The sequence below is a fragment of the Piliocolobus tephrosceles genome, chromosome 1 (genome assembly GCF_002776525.5).
Source record: "Piliocolobus tephrosceles isolate RC106 chromosome 1, ASM277652v3, whole genome shotgun sequence".
NCBI lineage: Eukaryota > Metazoa > Chordata > Mammalia > Primates > Cercopithecidae > Piliocolobus > Piliocolobus tephrosceles.
Genome location: NC_045434.1, coordinates 87212647 through 87233016, shown reverse-complemented (window position 1 = coordinate 87233016; position 20370 = coordinate 87212647). Strand labels below are relative to the sequence as shown.

Here is a 20370-nt window from a genome sequence, read left to right as displayed (position 1 = left end):
AGGCACTCATGGGAAAAAAGGGAGTTTGCTTCCAATGTGGAAAGACCGGTCATTTTAAAAAGGAGTGCCGTAAATTATCTAATAAGAATGACTCCTCCAAAGTAGGATCTAAAAGGCTTCCCACTGAGCCCTGTCGTCGTTGCGGCAAAGGGTGACACTGGACTAATGAATGTCACTCTAAAGTGGACAAAAACAGTAATCCTCTAACCTCCGGATCGGGAAACTTGCAGAGGGGCCCTTCAGCTTGGGGCCCCAGCAACAATACAAGCCCTCTTCATTTGCAATTTCCAGTCAGCTCGGGGGTCCATCAGCAGGCCAGTCAGTCAATGTTAACCCCCAATTTTCAGTAGCTCAGCTTTTCTCTGCTACTTCTGGTAGCGCCGCTGCCAATGTGGCGATTTTGCAGGCTGTCGAACTCACCCCAGAAATGGGAGTTGTTAAATTGGCTACAGGTGTTTTTGGGCCATTACCTCCACATACTGTTGGATTGCTTATAGGACGCAGTAGTAGTATTCTACAGGGTTTACAAGTTCATTTGGGTGTTATAGATTCCGATTATAAAGGGGAAATTCAAATTATGGCACAGGCTCATAAACCCATATCCCTTAAAGAGGGGCAGTGGATTGCACAACTCCTTTTACTACCCTATTTTCAGTTTCCTTCACGGAGGCAAGAAAGAACCAGAGGTTTTGGAAGCACGGGTAAACATATTTTTTGGGAAACCTTAGTAACTCAACAAAAACCCTTGTTTCCCCTCGAAGTAGAGGGACAAATTTTTCAGGGCTTGGTCGACACTGGAGCTGACGTTTCCATTATTGCCTCCAACCAATGGCCTTTACAGTGGCCTAAACAGCCTGTTGCTGTTTCTCTTACAGGATTAGGTTCTGCCTCTGAGGTGTATCAAAGTTCTCAATCCTTAAATTGTCGAGGGCCGGATGGTCAAACGGCCCAAGTCCAGTTTTTTTTTTTTTTGAGACGGAGTCTCACTCTGTCACCCAGGCTGGAATGCTGTGGCCGGATCTCAGCTCACTGCAAGCTCCGCCTCCCAGGTTCACGCCATTCTCCTGCCTCAGCCTCCCGGGTAGCTGGGACTACAGGTGCCGCCACCTCACCCGGCTAGTTTTTTATAGTTTTTAGTAGAGACGGGGTTTCACCATGTTAGCCAGGATGGTCTCGATCTCCTGACCTCGTGATCCGCCCATCTCGGCCTCCCAAAGTGCTGGGATTACAGGCTTGAGCCACCGCGCCCGGCCCCAAGTCCAGTTTTATATTGTTCCTATTGCCCTAAATTTATGGGGGTGAGATTTATTGCAACAATTTGGAGCTTTTGTTGCTATTCCTCATGTCTCTAATTCTGCCAAGAATATGATGTTCTGCATGGGCTACAATCCCCTTGAAAAATCTTTAAACATGTAGCCACTGTTCAGCAGCCTCAAGCCCTTCCCTTGACGTGGGAAACTAATATTCCTGTATGGGTTGAACAGTGGCCTTTAACACGTGAGAAGCTTGAGGCCTTGGAAAACTTAGTTCAGGAACAATTATCCTTAGGTCATATAGAACCTAGTACTTCTCCATGGAATTCCCCTGTCTTTGTGATAAAGAAAAAAAAGTGGTAAATGGAGACTATTAACAGATCTTCGTGCTATTAATGCATGTATTCAACCCATGGGATCCTTACAACCTGGCCTTCCTAACCCTTCTATGATTCCTCAAGATTGGTTGCTCATGGTTATTGATTTAAAAGATTGTTTTTTTTCTATTCCTTTGGATCAAAAGGATTGTGAGCGTTTTGGCTTCTCTGTCCCTGTTTTTAATAATTCTCAGCCACTTTCTCGATATCAGTGGAAGGTTTTACCTCAAGGTATGTTAAACAGCCCTACCATGTGTCAAGAATTTGTCCATCGGGCCCTGGATCCTGTTTGAAAATGTCATCCTTCTGTTCTTTTATATTATTATATGGATGACATTCTTCTTGCTGCACCCACCAAAGAAAAGCAACAAGATGCTTTTGCATCGTTACAAACTCAGCTTTCTTTATACTCACTTAATATTGCCCCAGAAAAAATTCAAGTGGATTTTCCTATTCAATATTTAGGTTATACCTTGGGAGCACGAAATATTCGACCCCAGAAAATTCAAATTCGACGCGATCATTTAAAAACATTAAATGACTTTCAAAAGCTTTTAGGAGACATTAGTTGGACGCGTCCTGTTTAGGAATACCAACGTATCAGTTACAACATCTTTTTTCTATTCTAGAAGGAGACAGTCACTTGGACAGCTCACGTCATTTAACTCCTTTGACTTTACAGGAACTCCAGCTTGTAGAAGAGCAACTTCAAAAGGCCCATTTACATTATATCCTTCCCGATGTTCCCCTTTCCTTTTGTTTATTTCATACTTTACATTCTGCCACAGGCATGATTCATCAAACAAATCGGCCATTAGAATGGATCTTTTTGTCCAACAAAACATCTAAACGCTTGACTACTTATATCGACCGTTTAGCTGAACTGATCATCAAAGGACGGCATCGCTGTCGACAACTCTGGGGAGGAGATCCTTCCTTCATTATCTCTCAATTCACTCATAGTCAGATTACTTATCTTCTTGCCACTTCTGATTCTTGGTAAGTTGCTTGTGCCTCATTTGTTGGGCAATTTTCTACTCAATATCCTAAGTCTCCAATCTTTTCCTTTTTCAGGCAGCATTCTGTGTTGCCTTTCTTACCAATATCTATGTTTCCTGTTCAAGGTCCTACCTTTTTTACTGATGCTAGTAGCAATGGTAAGGCTGGATATTGGAGTGTTCATCAATCTTGAGTTACAGTTTATCCTTATCCCTCGGTGCAACAGGGAGAACTGTTTGCTATTCTCATGGTCTTACTTGATTTCCCTACCACCAGTTGTAACATTGTTAGTGATTCTCAATACGCCGTTTATGTTACTTCTTATATTTCTCAGGCCACTCTACCTCTTTGTGCTACTTCTTCTCTTCAAAAACTCTTTTCTTTGTTGTCCTCTACTTTGAGCCAATGTCGAGCTCCTTTATTCATCACTCATCTTCGTTCTCATTCTCAACTTCCTGGACCGTTAGTTCATGGTAATGCTCAGATTGATTCGCTTTTAATCGGCCACCTGCAGGCTGCAGAACAAGAACATACTCTACATCACACTAATAGTTCTGGCCTTCAACGACGGTTTCATTTAACTCGTAAACAAGCTCGTTCTCTTATTCGAGCTTGTCCTTCTTGTGCTCCTTTAAGCATTCCATCTTTCCATCCTGGGGTTAATCCGCGAGGTACTCAAGTTAATCAGATTTGGCAAATGGATGTCACACATCTCCCTTCTTTTGGACGGTTAAAGTATGTTCATCATACCATTGATACTTTCTGTCATTTTCAATGGGCAACTCCCTTGCCATCTGAAAAAGCTGATTCTGTTATTACTCATCTCTTAGCTTGTTTTGCCATCATGGGCATTCCTCTTATACTTAAAACTGATAATGCCCCTGCCTATGTCTCTTGTAAATTACAGGTTTTCTTACAGCAATACAATATTCAACATCTCACCTGTATCCCGGGCAACAGTCAAGGTCAAGCCATCATTGAGCGCGCAAATTTAACCTTAAAAACTCAGCTGCAAAAACAAAAAGTGGGAAATGACTCCCCCAGAAACCAGATTCTGAAGGTTCTTTTTACCTTAAATTTTTTGAATCAATGGAGACAATTGCAGGACTCTGCTGCCGTAACTCATCTTTCCTCACCTCCCTCGGTGATAGTCCCTGCCGACAATTTAAGGGTTTGGTATCCTGATGAAGAAGGTAAGTATGCTCAAGGGCAAGTTCTAAAACAGGTACGGGGCTATGCTCTTGTCCTTACATTGGAGCGGACCTGAGTGGTTTCCTACAAGGCGATTGAAACCCTGTTGAAAAGAAAACTGGACTCAGCATGCATCTCTTCCTTTGTTGGATGTGCCTCGGCAGGGAACTTATTTCCCTTAGTGAGGCTTTGTATGAATATTGGACTTATATTCCCTTTCCACCCTTGTATCAGGGAGTCGCCTGGGGGGAGGCGGAAATTTAGGTTTTCACCAATGACACTACTTGGATGCCGTCCCCCTACATGGACAAGGATAACATAGAACGGGAAACGGGAATAATAAACAGCACATACCAATTTGGAGTGGAAGGACTTCCGATTTGCATGGGAAATAGTCCTCATTGTCTCCGGAAATCGCATGAAGCTTGGGCTGTTCGCTATAATCATAGCCATGTGGCTGCTAATACTGTTATTATTGTAACTAGAAGGTTTCAGTATAGTCATACTGTATATAGTAATGAGACTATTCCTAGTTCCTTACCTTTTTGTCCTATCCCAGAGGTTTCCCCTAATATTGAGGTGCTGGAGTGGCAGCACTGTCGGGGAACTAAGCCCTGGATTTTATTAGAATACAATGGTCTGCAAGTAACTGATTGGAGTGTGCATGGTGATTTTCAAACAAAATTTAGTCACATACCTTTGAAATGGCACTGGGTAAATAAAAGTATTGCCGCTGATGGTAATGAAACCTTGGTATGGCGTGAAGGAGGCCTGTCACCACCTATGCCTCATCTTAGACACTCTTTACAAGTACAGAGTCATCTTTGGAAATTATTAGCTGCAGGTGATGCCATTAGTACTTTTGTGGGGAATATGTCCCTTAATCTTTCTAACCCAAATAACTCCTTTCATATTCAGTTACATTGGAATACCTCCCGATATATTATTGCTTGTGTCTGAAAGCCTTACCTATTATTAGCGGGGAATTTGACATGGGATAATGATACAGGGATTGTTAATTGTACAGATACATGTACATTTTTGTCTTGCCTCAATCATTCCTGGTGGCACAACTTTACTGGGGATATTTATATCCTCAGAGCTTGTAAGGAAATTTGGCTACCTGTCAACCTTACGCGACCGTGGGGGGCATCACCTCTTGAGACGTATATTTGGACTTCCCTCCAGCGGACCCATCGTGCCCTTGGACTTATAATTGCCTCGGTGATGGGCCTTGTCACCATCACCTCCACTGCGGCCGTGGCAGGGCTCGCTCTACATCAAAGCATACAAAATGCTGAATTTATGCAGCAATGGCACGAGCAATCTCACCAGTTGTGGCTTCAACAACAAAACATTGACTCTCAACTTGCTGAAAGATTGGACAACATGGAGCAAGCCCTAACTTGGCTTGGAGATCAGCTCACTGTCCTCAGTACTCGGATAACATTGCAATGTGATTGGAACTCCACTCAATTTTGCGAACGCCTGTGCCTTTTAATGTCTCTCAGAATTGGACTGAAATCCGAAAATTATTAATAGGCCATAAAAATATTAGTTTGGACATCCAAGAACTCACTCAAAACATTTCCGAAGCATTTCGACAACAATTACATGTATTGTCCAGAACAGCTACCCTGCAGGAGCTGGGTCAATGCCTTGCTGCCCTTAACCCATGGACCCAGATGAAAACATGGATTTCTACAATCACTGGAAGTATATTGCTTTGAGCACTCAGATTGGGTCTACTTCTCATGGTGATCTGATGCTCCCTCCGTCACATCCAAAAACAAAGGAAAAAAGAACAAGTATGGGCTACCTTTTTAGGATTGAGGCAAAACAAAAAGGGGGAAATGCAGGGGCCATTGAAAACAATATGCTAAGAATAGATAGGGCTCAAGGACAGTATCTCCAGTTGAACTTTTAATGAACTCCAGTAGGAGCCAAGAAGGCGGACAAATAAGGAAGAGCCTAGAGACAAGGAACTAAGCAGAAGGTTACATCTGGGTACAGAAAGTTTGTTTTTGCATTGTGTTATTTCTGCTGACGTGGGGTTTATGGAGTATAAATAAAGTGAGGCAGAGGCTCGGGGCGCGGCCGCCATGTTTTCTGTTTGTCTTTGTCTCTTGTGTCTGTTCATTCTCCACCATCCCCGGCAGGGTCCCCAATACCTGGTCTCTGTAGTGCTAAAAACAGGTTGTATGCAAAGGTCTGCTTTTGCTTTTATTGGTGTATAATTTCGGTGGTGTCATGTTATTCTTTATAACCAAATGGAAGGGAGACAGGAAGTGATAGTAAGTCTGCGTCCTTCCAGCCGGAGGAGAAATAAGAAGCATCAGCCATGATGTTCCTGTTTGACAATGATGTTCCTGTTTAACACAAGCTGAGGTAGCTCGAAGGCCGCACAGCTCCTTTCCTTCTGCATGAGGCTACTTATTGTAGAGATTGGTCCATGGTTTCCAGTGCCTTGCGTTCTCACGCTGTGTAAAAATCTTCGTGTTTTTCCCTAGACCCCAGTCACCTTTTACACAGCCTCTGCTTCTAACCGCAGCCCCCGCAGGAGTTTGTAGGATTTTTGTGCTAACGGGGAATGTGTTCTCACCTCATAGAGCCAGGTAGAAACTATGCAGACGGGCGCTGTTCCTTGGCATGAAAGCAGAGCCTTTGGAGCTCTTAGTGTTCCCGTTGGGTTGTATACATAACACGCTTACTTTGTCCAGTGTGGTCTGCTGGGGCAGCACATTTTTGTACATTGCTGTATTTGAAAAAAAATTACAAGATTCATGAAACTGGAGTGGAACAGGTCTGCCAGCACCCAGGTGCCCTAACGCAATTCATCCAGAGGCCTGCAGGTCAGAACTGCAGTATCATCTGTCTTGGCGAAAATGGGCTGTGATCCGCCCTGAAATACCAGGCAGGAAGTTTATGAGGAGCCGGATCCACTATCTCCTGCCGTTTACATATCTAGTCTTTCTTCAGACTTCATTCAAGTGACAGCTTCTTGTTTGATGTCTCCCTTCCACATCCTACATCCATTGCCAGGCAAGTTTCTAAATAGCATCCCGACCCATCCTTCCCAACACCAGGCCGCCTCTTCCTATCTCTGGCGCCAGTGTCCTCCCCCGTCCCTCTTTCTTCAAGCCCTCGCTTATCACCTTCATGGACAGAAAATACTTAGCTCTGTCTCAACCTGCGTTTTGCACCTGACACGCATGAGTACCCTGGCAAATTCGGACGTTTCCTTAATACCCCTTCTCAAATGGCATTGTAAATTCATCTCCTTTTAACTCCCAGAAGTATCTAATTGGTTTTGTCCCTGCATTACATGATCACGAGAATTCCACTGCAGAAGAAAATCCCAGGCCTAGTGATGGCGGTTCTGGGCATTTTGTCAGCCTCTCCCAGGTTGTGTTTTCTGACCCCACCCACTTCTGATCGGTAATGTCCTGGTCAATAGAAACTACCTGGCCCAAACGGAAAAGGCAAGGAGGACCACGGCAGAAAGGCCTATGGTGTCCTCTGTTGGCTACCCTGGGGACGGCACTCATAGATCCGCTTGTCCCGAGAAGCCTCTGCCATCCCGACCCGGGTGCGGTACAGAAATCCGCCGCTCCGAAGAAAACCGGCTAGAATGCACAGCACACCGGGCAAGTGTTCAGGACACTGTGAGTGGAAGCCGTACGTCCTACAGACTGATCTAGTTTGAGGAAGACGAGCCATTTACTTCTAACCCCAGCAGCGACATTGCCTTGCTCAAATATAAAACATATGAACCAAGACCGAAAACAACTTTCATTGTGTTACTGATGAGCAAATGGGTTTTTAGAATGTTTAAGAAATGTCCCTTGTTTCGGGACCGGCATCACTAACGTATGCTTGGGATTCCTGATCCAGGAGTTTCTGAGCGAAAGCAGCCCACCAATCCAGTGGCTGAGAACTGCTTGGATATTGGCTTCCAGGCGCATCAGAAATACGGAGGTTCTGACAAAGACGTGAGCTTCTGTCTGCCTTTGGGAAGGCCTTCTTCCGGTCCTGGCGCTGCCACTTGCCTTCTGTTTGACCTTGGGCCACGTCCTTCAATTTGCTAGGCTTCAAGTTGGAAAGTGTTACAGGAAAATAATAATAATAATAATGTGCAATTAGAGTTATTGCACAGATTACAGGAGATAGTCTAACAGTACAGCTAGCATCGTGTGTGGCTTATGTTAAGGATTTGCTTATAGGAAACAATATCCCAGATAAAGTTTTTTCCCCTTAATTATGAAATATAATAAAGAAAATTGTGTAGACTTCTGCTTCAGGTCTCAACTTTTTTCAAAAAACATTTGAATGAATTTTGCACTTGTGAAGGTGACATCCTTTTACAAAATAAGTTAATACTAAAGAATAACGAATGGAATTTACAAAACATATATTCACAACAAGAACTTGTTCTTAGCAGCTTTGTTTACAATAGTCCCCAAACTGGAAACGGTTCATATGCATCAAGAAGTGAATGGACCTATTGTGATATATTCATCCAATGGAAGATGGGACAAATCATGGAAACATGAAATAGCATGGGTGAATCTCAAAAACCTCATGCTGAGTGATGAGAAGAGTGCATTCTGTGTGGCACCATCAAGCTGAATTTCTAGAACAGGTGAAACTAACCTGTATAGTGACAGAAACTACATCACTGATTGCCAGGGTCAGAGAGTAGAGGGTACTGACTGCAAAGGGCACAAGAGGACCTTTTGGAGTAATAGACATGTCATCAAACTTGAAATGGATGCATTGTACCATATTCAACCAATGCCTTAATCAATTTGATTGTAAAAAGTAATAAGAAAACCACTGCAAGCTGGGCGCGGTGACTCATGCCTTTATCCTAGCACTCTGGGAGGCTGAGGCAGGCGGATCACCTGAGGTCAGGAGTTTGAAACCGGTGGGCCAAAATGGTGAAACCTCATCTCTACTAAAAATACACACACACACACACACACAAATTATCTGGGCGTGGTGGTGGGTACCTGTAATCCCAGCTACTCGGGAGGCTGAGGCAGGAGAATGTCTTGAACCTGGGAGGTGGGGGTTGCAGTGAGCCAAGCTCATGCCACTACACTCTGGTCTGGGTGACAGAGTGAGTGATGCCACACTAAAAATAAAATAAAATAAAATAAAATAAAATAAAATAAAATAAAATAAAATAAAAAACAACGAAAAGAAAAAGAAAAAAGCCGGGTGCAGTGGCTCAAGCCTGTAATCCCAGCACTTTGGGAGGCCTAGGCGGACGGATAATGAGGTCAAGAGATCAAGACCATCCTGGCCAGCATAGTGAAACCCCATCTCTACTAAAAATACAAAAATCAGCTGGGTGTGGTGGTGCGCACCTGTAGTCCCAGCTACTTGGGAGGTTGAGGCAGGAGAATTGCTTGAACCTGGGAGGCGGAGGTTGCAGTGAGCCGAGATCATGCCACTGCACTTCAGCCTGGGCGACAGAGCAAGACTCCATCTCAAAAAAAAAAAAAAAAAAAAAAAAACAGAAACAAAAAAACACTGCAAATCATAATGTCTTCTACTTAGTTTCATGTAGGTTTAGCTTTAGAAGATTCCTTTAGAAAAGTGTCTCTTGAAATGTGATTGAGAGTCCAGGAATTCCTTCATTTGTGTTTCTGTCTCTTTGTCTTCAGTTAAATTCATGCACTATTAAATGGAATATTTGTAAAATAAAAGTACAGTCTAAGCTCAATTTTATAAAAGCATATATATATATGTGTGGATATATATATATAATATATAACTCCCATATATATATATATAGCTTTCTTTATTGTTCTAGTTTTTCTTTTGTGGGTGCACGGGGCAGGGGGACAGTCTAGCTAAAATATACATTCTTCTCTCTGTAGATATACCAGAAGAACATGACTCGATCAGTGTTGCCCTAATGTTAACAAAAATTATTTTGAACTTAAGGTGATCAGAAATTTTACGTATCTGCACTTTTTCTGTATTGGTGGTATGGTCTATGCTAAGCATGTATAATTTTGTTTTAAAAAAGTGAGAGTAACTTTAAAATTGTTTGGAAGACAAATATGTACATATGCAAACAGTACTTAATTCCAGGTGATGGGAATATGGATGACTGGTTATCTTTTTCTTTCTGTATCTTTTATATTTTTAAATGGAAAAACTCAATGACCTGAAAATGAAAGAACAGATTAGCTATGGAAGGGGTGTGGGGCAGGTGAGAGGAAAATGTAGAGGGAAAGACAAACCCAGTTCTGGCAGGACCGTGTTTAAGTTGAAGGTTTCTGGGGAGCAGTTGTTGGGATAAAAAGGAAATGGGGAAGCAGAATCACGAAAATATTTAGGACAGTGTATTGCCTGTCTCATCATTCCTCCTCCTTTTGTGTTTCTTCAAAAGAAATACACAGACTTACATTTCTTTTCAAGCATGCTTACCATTTGTGTTTCTCTTTTATTAGTGTAACTGCCCTGTAGGTTTATCTTGCTGGTTGCCCAGAAAAGCCAATGGAGCTGAGAACAGCAGGCTTTCTACAATAGAGAAAGAATTTAATAAATGCAGAGGCAGCTGAGGGACCAGGACAGGGGTTTATTATTACTCAAATCTGCCTCCCCCCAAATTCAGAGACTAGGGTTTTGTTGTTGTTGTTGTTTTGTTTTTTTGGATAGTTTGACAGGCAGGGGGCTAGGGAATGGGCAAAGCTGATTGGTTGGGTTGGGGATGAAATCACAGTGTCAGAGCTTGTTTAACGCACTGAGTCAGTCCCTGGTGAGGGTCACAGGACCAGATGAGCCAGTTTACCGGTCTGGGTGTGCCAGCCAGTCCATCATAAGGCAGGGTCTGAAAAATACCTTGAACACCCTGTCAAATCTTAGGTTTGATACTAATAATGTTATATAAAGGCACAGTTGGGGAGCTTAGGAATCATGAGGCTTCTGGCTGCATGGCTTCTGAGCCATAATTTCCAATCTCATGCCTAATTTGTTAGCTTTGCTAAGGTCTGATCCCCAAGATAGGAAGGGGTTTGTCTTAGGAATGGGTAATCATCTTTGTTTCAGACTTAGACTTGGAACTAAACTCCTCTCATAGTTAGCCTGGCCTATGCCCAGGAATGGACAAGGGCAGCTCAGAGTTTAGAAGCAAGATGCAGTCAGTCAGGTCAGATTTCTTTCACAGTCATAGATTTCCTATGCCAGGTTTTTCTCACTGTCATAATTTTTGCAAGGGTGATTTCGTTAGGAGCAGTATAAACGCAGTGGTTCTGAGAATGTCTTCTGGAGCCAGGCTGCCTTCACTTCAAATTCCTGCTTTCAAATCCTCCTTTGCTGGCTGAGTGACTCTGGGCAGGTCACTTAACGTCTTTGTGCATCTCAGTTTTCTCATATGGAAGAGAAGGTGATGGTGTGACCTCGGCCTGAGGTAAAGACTAAATGAGTAAACATATGCACTCATCAACTGTGCATAACATGTGGCACTTTGTGATTCAGGCACGGTTGATGATGTGCATATGTTACTCATGTGCATGTTAGCTCTTGTATTTTGCCTGCAACACTGCACAAAGAGCAGATATAATGAAAACCGGTTGCACAGAAGTTATAGCCGTGATACTTTGCTGTGGCCGTGCACCCTCCCAGGGAGACTGCAGCAATCCTCTCACCAGCAGTAACCTCCTGGGCTGGGAGATCCCAGTAAGGCCCCTCAATCTCCAGCACGTTTGACCCTCAAGGAGCTTCAGGGAAGGAGCTAGAGAAGTATTTCTCTCTGGGAGGAACTGGGAGCTTATTAGCTCATCTGTTCAGCTTATACACAGGGGAATAATGATTCGATTTCTTGCTTCAAATCTGCCCCAATAAAATGTTTATAGTTTTATAATGAAATACATTTGTACATGTAAGGGAGGAAATATGACTTTTCCTCACCCAGCCTAGGTTCACTGCTGAGAGACCCTTACAGCAAAACACAGACCAACAAGAGAAGAGCATGTGTATTTATTGAATGTAAGATTTACATGACCGGAGCGCCTTTCAAAGAAAATGAAAGTCCATGGAAACAGCTAAACCTCAGGGTTTTTTTGTTTGGTTTTGTCTTGTTTTTGTTTTTTTAACAGTAGTTTTATTGAAGAATGGATAGTCATGGAGAAGTATGATAAGACAATAAAAGTATGATCTAACAGTAACAAACTGGGGAAAACGTAGCCAGGTCTCTGTGTTCAGGCTCTTCTCTGTGTCCCTGTGTCTTCACACTCCAGGATGCACCTTTCCTTTGGGTACAGAGAGGGCACCTCTCACATAAGGGTTTTATAATTGACTTCAGGGAAGAAGGGCAGGGGGAGGTGACGGTGACCTTCCTGCTTCTGTTGTTTACTCAAATTTCTTTAGCATAAAATATTCAATACCCTAAGATGTTATATTTTGGAGTAGCATGTCCTGAACCCCATCATGCTCATGCAAGAAAACCCAGTCGTTGAAGAGCAATGACTACGAAATGTTTAAATTCAAAATACAAATGATGGCCAAGAGGGGTGGCTCATGGCTGTAATCCCAGCAGGGAGGTGCAGGGAGGCCCAGGTAGGCGGATCACTTGAGTTCTGTAGATCCAGACCTGCCTGGCCAAAATGTCAAAACCCCATCTCTACTAAAAATACAAAAATTAGCCCAGCACGTGGTGCACACCTGTTGTCCAGCTACTTTCAGGGGGTGGGGAATGCGTGGGCTGCGGGTCAACTGAAACAATATTTACAAATGATTTTTTTTTTTTTCCTATAAGGCTAGTCAAGTGAAACAGTGGAAGTGGAGAAGGAACAAAGAAATCTGTAACTGGTTGTGATCACTTCTTTATAAACAGGAATGAAGTTTTTATGTACTATACTCTGTTATCACATTTCCGTATGCTGCAAAGCTGGTGGTGAACAGCAGAGCCCTGGTCCCTTCCTACACTTATGTCTGGGGATAACAGATTTTAATGCATGCAGCCTACCTCTGCATAACTATGGTTACTCTTTGACTGTCCAATTTTCCATCCCAGGCCCTGCAGTCCAGCCTGCAAGAGGAAACGGAATTTGTGTTTCCTTACCTGCCAGTCCACTCCAAGGAGCCAAGAAGGCGTCCTCTCACCCCCCACTCCCGGCTCGTCCTCCAAACTGAGCCCCTCAAAGACTGCGGTGTGTTTCAGTCCTTCCTAATCCCTCTCAGCCCCAAAATATGAAAATGAGAGAGATGGTCCTGAGCGCCGGGAGCGACATCTTAGTTAGCTCCCAAGAGCCATCAGGAACCTCATCCCAAGTGCTCTGAAGAGCAGGAGAGAACATTTTTAACTCTGGTAGCGTCCTAAGGCGTCTTCTTCTTGGGGCAGGGTTCTGACGGGACGAGGGGGAGCCCCACCGTCAGAGACTCGCCCCTCAGAGCTGCTCAGGCTCCTCTTCCCCGTGGTCCCGCGGGAGCTCGGCCGGGGCGGCGGAGGATCAGAACCCGCGCTCCCAGGCCGTGTGCTTGAAGAGGCCGCCGTGCGAATTTCTCTTTCCGGCTGAGATCTTGGGACGAAAGAATGAAATTTCCAGGAGTCAGTTTCCAAAGCTTAGCGAAACAGCGACTTTTAGGGCCTGCAATAGAGACGTAGGAGCTAGAAATTCGTCGTAAAAATCTGAATATGAAGAACAGAATAAATTAACATTCAGAATCAGATGGACCATGTGAATGAAGCAGTGCTACTCCCAAGTTAGGTCTCCAACCATCTATCTTAAGCTGAGACACAATCTCCAATGACTGAGCTAACCCCATCAAAATTTCTCACGCCACCGTTTACTTACCAAAATGACAATGGGTGCCATTAGGAGATTTCCCGGGTGAAAGGAATCTCTGGGTCTAGGATTGAGAGGCGGCAGCCTTTTTGGTGGGGAGACCTCTCACTCCGAGGCCCAGGATCGCCCTGAGAAGGGGTGAGGACTTGCTGGGTCGCTGGATCCCTGGCGGGGCGGTCCGGGCCTCCGATTGCTGGGTGCCTGGAGGCTGGCCCTGGAGGGAGACCCTGCAGGCTCGGTGACCCCGACCGGATGATTCGGCGATTTCCCTGTAGTCCGGGCCAATGTTAGAACCCGGTTTCTGGGACCCCAAACACCGAAGAGGAAGACGAAGAGGGGACAAAGAGTGCGGGGTACATCGGACAGCGGGAGCAGAAGGGACACGGAGGTCCTCCAGCACAGAGCTTCTGAACGTCAGCGGAATCCCCATCCCATTTAGGGAATAAAACACGGCATGACCGTCCTAATTAAACAGAAAGGTTCCACCGAGACTCGAACTCGGATCGCTGGATTCAGAGTCCAGAGTGCTTACCATTACACCATGGAACCTCACAGTGCAAATTTGTTAGAGGCATCTGCATTCCTAATAAGTAGCAATAGTTCCACCCACCCATGTCACTCCACTTGAGGAAGGTGGAGCAACAGGAAGGAGCCATCCTTCTTGCTTTCTCTCTGCTCTCGCCTTTGATGGAATTCTATCATTTCATTTGCACCCCGGAAAATGAGGCAAAAATCCGCTGTGGGTTTAGGGCCAGAGAAGAGCCCCTGAAGCCTTGTTCATAGAGTTTCCTGTGCTGAGGTGAAATTTCTTCCTCTTTCTTTCTCTCTCTCTCTTTCTGTCTCTCTCTCTCTCTCTCTTTCTTTCTCTCTCTCTTCTTTTCCTTCCTTCCTTCTCCCTCCCTTTCTCCCTTCTTTTCCTTCCTTCCCTCCTCCCTCCCTCCTTCTTTTCTTTTCCTTTCTTTTTTTCTTTCTTTCCTTCCTTCCTTCCTTCCTTCCTTCCTTCCTTCCTTGCATTGAGACAGAGTCTCCTTCTGCTACTCAGGCTGGAGTGCAGTACAGTGGCAGTGGGCCATCTCCCCTCACTGCAACCTCCATCTGCCGGGTTCAAGTGATTGGAATCACCAGTAGCTGCGATTACAAGCGTGGGCCACCATGCCTGGTTAAATTTTGTAAATTTAGTAGAGATGAGGTTTTGCCATGTTGGCCAGGCTGGTCTTGAACTCTTGACCTCAAGTGATTTGCCCACCTTGGCCTCCCAAAGTGCTGGGATTACAGGTGTGAGCCACCACACCCAGACCAGAGATGAAATTTCTGCAAAATTTCTGTTATTTTCTTTTTGCTTTCTCTCTTTTCTGTTTGCCCAAGGAGGCCAGATGATTGTCAAAACAGGACATGGGACTTCCTGGGTGCCTTGCCCCCTTCCTCCCTGTAGTATATAACAGAAGACAGCAATCAAATGAGATTGGGAAGCAGTGAATCCTTCATTGTCTTGTTCATATACTTCTATGTTTGTTTGGTTGGTTTTAATAAAATTTTCTCACCAGAAATGGAAATTTTTTGGATTTAAAATAAATGCACTCAGCCACGTTTTACATTTCTATAAAACACTCAAACCAGGCCATACTCACCTGCTATAACTCAAAATCAACTATATACTGTCAAGGTCAGGAGGCAGGGTCCTGACATTTAAGCACAGTGTGTTTTCTCAGAATTGGCCAAGTTAATGCCATTCCAATTTCTCAATATCTCATGACCCATTAATTGCGGTCTTTAAAAGTGTACATGTATGGTTACTGAAAGGCCAGGTGTTTGGTCTAGGCCCTGCTGCTCAGCTCACAGAAAGCCAATCATTCAGACGTTGAGTATTGCCAAGGAAGAAGGCATTAAATGGGTGCTGCAGCTGAGGAGACGGGAGATCAGTCCCAAATTAATCTCCCTGATCAACGGAACTGAGGGGTTTATTTAGCAGGGAAGAAATGTAACTGTGTGTGGGAAAAGAGGAACTAGGGAGGGCTGAGGAAGCACTCATGATGAATGAGGGGGCTGACATCTCATTGTCTGGAGGCTGTGATCTGCTGAGTTTCAGGTCTAAGATGCTTTTTGAGAGGCCTGAGGGTCCTTTCCTGAGGAAGGAACTCAGGTAAAACAAATGTAAGTTTCAAGCTTTAAGACCAGAAGTGTCCATTTCTACGTCTATCCAAAAACACTGTCTGTGGGACTATTGCATCAATTTGAGTCCCTACTTTCTATTTCTCATTTCCTCAATCATAGGGAATCTGGTCATTCATCTTTCTGGCTGCGTCATGTAGAGAAGGGGCATCCTGAGCAGCTTCACACCATGGGTGACCGCGTGGCCATCCAGGAATCAAACGTTCACCCAGGAAAGAAAGCAAATACTGTAGTTTCTCCTGAAACAGAATCTTCCTTTCTCCAGTTCCCCACTTCCACTAAAGACAAAACACAGCAGGACCAACCTACCTGCAAAAGAAGCTTCAGTCCCATATACTTAGCCTGATTACCCAAAGTGCAGCAAGAATCATTGTTCATATAGGCTCTCCTAAATGGGCTTTGCTGGAACATTTCACAACGCCATTTCAGGCAAAGCCCTGGGAAAATTACCAATTCCTCCACCTGTGTCAGTTTATAAAAGAAAACAGAATCTTATTGAATTATGCAAACAAACACATTGTCATGAGTTAAGAATATTCAGTTTACATATTTTGGAGAAATTCCGCAGAGAGAAAAATATGCCTCAAATTCTGTTTAGAAGACTATTCTACTCAATTGTTGCAAGCTATAAATAGCTCAAAAGAAAAAAAGTTCTCCAGACTCTGAAGAATAAACAATGTTTCAAACAAACAAACAAAGGCCATAAAAAGTTATTTCAGTCCTCCATTAGTTTAATCCATGCACTCATCTCTTGCTCTGCTTCATACTGGGCTAGCAATCTCTATGAACACACCAGCCTTTCTATTAGTGCCCTGGAAATTTTCTCTTTAGTTCAATGGCACGATCTCCAAAGTTATTTGAAACCTGCATCCAAGAGTCCTTTTCATGGACTTCTCCAAAAAACAAAGGCCTGGACTATAACTGATTATAAGTCACTTTTTGAGAAGAATCAAAACAAACAACAACTGTGGATGACAAAAGCCTTAAGACAGCCATAGTTATAGACACAGTTGACAAGGGAATTCGGTTGCTTCTGTGGCACACAATTTAACATAATAATCATAATTATTAATGACAGCATATCAGAACTCTAGGAATCTCATACAATCCTGGAACACACATTAACAACACATCTGTGTCAACAGAACCCAAAGGAAGTGAAACACCACTTCAGATTTGACAATGCTTCTTGCATAATTCTAGCATAACAAATAAGCCTAAGAAGCCTAATATATCTATCTTGGACTTCAAGAACCTAATATCCAAAAAGTTAATTTGAGGTCCAAAAGGCTTAATATGGAAATTTTACTCTTAGAAAGTTTGCCAAATATCCAAGTTTCAAGAGACTTGATATCACAAAATAGGATCACAGGTCACCTTAAAATAGTCAATCATTTAGCCAAAAGGTAAGCAAAACTATTTTATCTATTATTAATATTACACAAACATTTTGATCAAAAGAAAAAGCTAAATTTTACCTTTGTGTGGTGTATTAAAATGTTAAAGATAATTTTAATAATTAATTATAAAAAATTATAATTATAATTATAAAAAATTACACAAATTTAATTATAATCAGTTTAACCATAAGGAAAGAGTTTCAAAAATCTTTCATGACCTTTTATACTTTTCTTTGAAAAAGCAGATGAATGCTCTAGAAAACCCTGTTATTCCGATACATGGGCCCAGTTGCTGGCTTTGCATCAGTGTGCTTCTGAGTGTAATGTCTAATTTACAGAAAATCTCTGAATTTGAGAGGCCAGGGTGGGTGGGCCGCTTGAACTTAGGAGTTTGAGACTAGCCTGGGCAATATGGTGAAACACTGTGTCTACCAAAAAAAAAAAAAAAAAAAAAAGGAAAAAAGTAAAAAGGAAGGAAGGAAGGAAAGAAAGAAAAGAAAAGAGAAAGAAAAGAAAGTCTCTGAACTAAACTTATCCCCCAAACTCCGGCCTTATAATTCTCATGTGCCCACCTCTTCTGTCTAGAGGAAGAGGGGGCATGAGGTGGAAAAGGGGGCAGGTGGGATTTTTGGGCCTAGAGGGATTAAATGGTTTCAACTTCTGGTTCCGTTTCTCATGAAAGCAGTTCATTTTGATTGTCATCTTCCCCAGGGTCCGAAGATGAGGCATTGATTGGTGTCAATATTCAAGATTTAGCAAGAGTAGGTGTCTTTTTCAGACCCAGGAGTCAAAGCCCTATAAACTAATAGCACAAGGATTAGTTAATAGGACATTTGTACTGCAGAAACTTCTATTTCTCTCTAACATGTCACTAATAAAAACACTGTGATTTGGTGTCCAGTAGTTACTGCCTGCAGAACTTCAAACCACTGTATTAAAGTGGTTAGGATACTCCTTGCATGTAACTAGTTGCCAGCATTCTAATGACAGAACTGTGTTTGAAAGCATCAAAAATGTGACAGAACCTATGCCAAACTTTTCAAAGTAAGACAATTAAATTTTCTCTCCATCATTTAACAAAATGTTAACTGCAAATATCACTTTCGGAAATTCAGTATGAGGATAAATAATCTTTTATTTAAATACTATACAACAAAACAAGAACAAAGTGAGAATGAACACACAGTCATTTCTTTTCGGCTATTTTATGAATTTCCCTGTGTCACCCAGGTTGGGGTACAGTCGCAGGATCTCAACTGACTGCAACCTTCACCTTCGAGTCCCATTTTCAAGGGATTCTCCTGCCTCAGCCTCCTGAGTAACTGGAATTGCAGGTGTGCACCACAGAGCCCAGCTGATTTTTGTGTTTTCAGTAAAGACAGGGTTTCATCATGTTGGCCAGGCTTCTGGCCTTGAACTCCTGGCCTTCAGTGATCTGCCCACCTCGGCCTCTCAAAGTGCTGGTATTACAGGAACGAGCCAGAACATCCGGCCTGCTTTTCAGCTATTTTAAAAGAGCATAATCACATATTTCCAAGATTGGTTTCTAGATAGAGTACTGATTACTGATTAGGTTGCTTTCACCATTAAAATCTTCAAACCAGTGCAACAATTGTACATGTTTTGTTTTCAGGTACACACATGAAGTCCCAACACTGATACAAGGCTTGGGATCAAAAATCACTAGGAATTCTCACAACCTGTTTTTATTACCACTTCATCCAAGTGAAAGTCACTTAATTTTAATAATGGTAAACACAACTAAAAGAGGTTAAGAGAAATCCAATCAATATAATATCCTTAAGGACAAGGCCAATCTTTCCTGAACATGGAAAATTTGTACCCACATCACAGTTTTTCCTCATTAAAGGAAAGGGTCTGCAACCAACTCAAATGACTGATTGAAACCAACTCATATTACTGATTGCATTGAATGTGTACCAAACCTCAGGCCATGGGTGCCTGAGTCCTAGTGTTCCTGTGACATCCCCTTGGGGTATTGGAACTCTACCTTTCAATGATGGGAAGTCTTGGGCAAGAGGAAGTCTCCTCCCCTTGTCCAATATAGACAGCTTTTGTGTCTAACCCTACCTCAGCAATTGGCCTGTTACTGGGGCCAATGGTTGGACAGGTTCCTAGCTCCAACATCAGTGGTAGATGCCTTTTGGTTTATGTGAGAGAAGTAACCAGGTTTTGTGCCTGTACTCTGGTGGTGGTCAATCATGCGATCATGACCTATATGCCTACACCACTGTGGCAAGCTCGAGAAATTCTCTTTCCCTGCCACATGTATCTTATCAGCACTAAGGATGTGGGAGGAAAGACACAGCAAATGGGCGAAAACATGCTATGTGTCTGGGACTCTCAGAGTTTCTAAGCTGTCACAGTAGTTCACACTTGGCCTTTAAGAAATGATGAAAACTTCAGTGATTTTTCTCCAACCAACATTTATGGCTGCCATCTTTTCCTTCCATTATCTGTCAAAGATGAACTGCTTCATGTGTTTGTCCTTCTATAGGGGGGTGTCTCATGCTTTGGACTTCAGCTGATTCAGGAGCCTTGCAACTTCAGCTCTCTGGGGGGTTCAAAACACATACGATTTTACAGACCATACAGCTTTTTCTTGTCATTAGAGTGGGAAAAACTGTCTCTTGCAGCTTTCTACATCTTAAACAACTGTTCAATCACATGTCTGTTTTATAAAATCCTTATCTTTTCCTCTATTTCTGGACTAATTTCCCTTCAGGATACCCCACAAATTCTTTCAGCCGATCACTTTTTTTGAGGCTATGAGGTAGACATAGGGAGCACCTTGACGATCCCTGCAAATGAGCCTGTTCATTAGGTGCTCACGGGAAACCCAGACCAGTACTGAAACCCACAGCTGTCACCCACAGCTCTAGTTGAATTTTTGTCATGAGGCTCTTTCTCCTCAATCAGCATACTAGTCTTAGAACAAGTTTGATTTTGGGACTATCTTAAAATAGGCTTCCTGAGCGGCTACTAGGATTTGCTGGGGCTCCAGTTTCTGGTCAAATGTGAGCCAGCAGAGTAAAGACGACATTCTTTACCCAGAAGAAGGCAACAGTACATGGATACACCACATTTTTCATCAACCTGAGAATAATTATCTCAATGAATATTTAAAATAGTGATTGAAATACTTGTTTCCTCAAGC

At 43.1% G+C, this 20370-nt stretch overlaps 1 non-coding gene across 1 annotated transcript; it reads right to left on the bottom strand.

Moving 5' to 3' along the window:
• Positions 1-14100: 14100 nt before the first annotated feature.
• On the bottom strand, positions 14101-14172 carry TRNAQ-CUG. Its single transcript has one exon. It is a non-coding gene; the product is annotated as a tRNA-Gln (tRNA).
• Positions 14173-20370: the final 6198 nt, after the last annotated feature.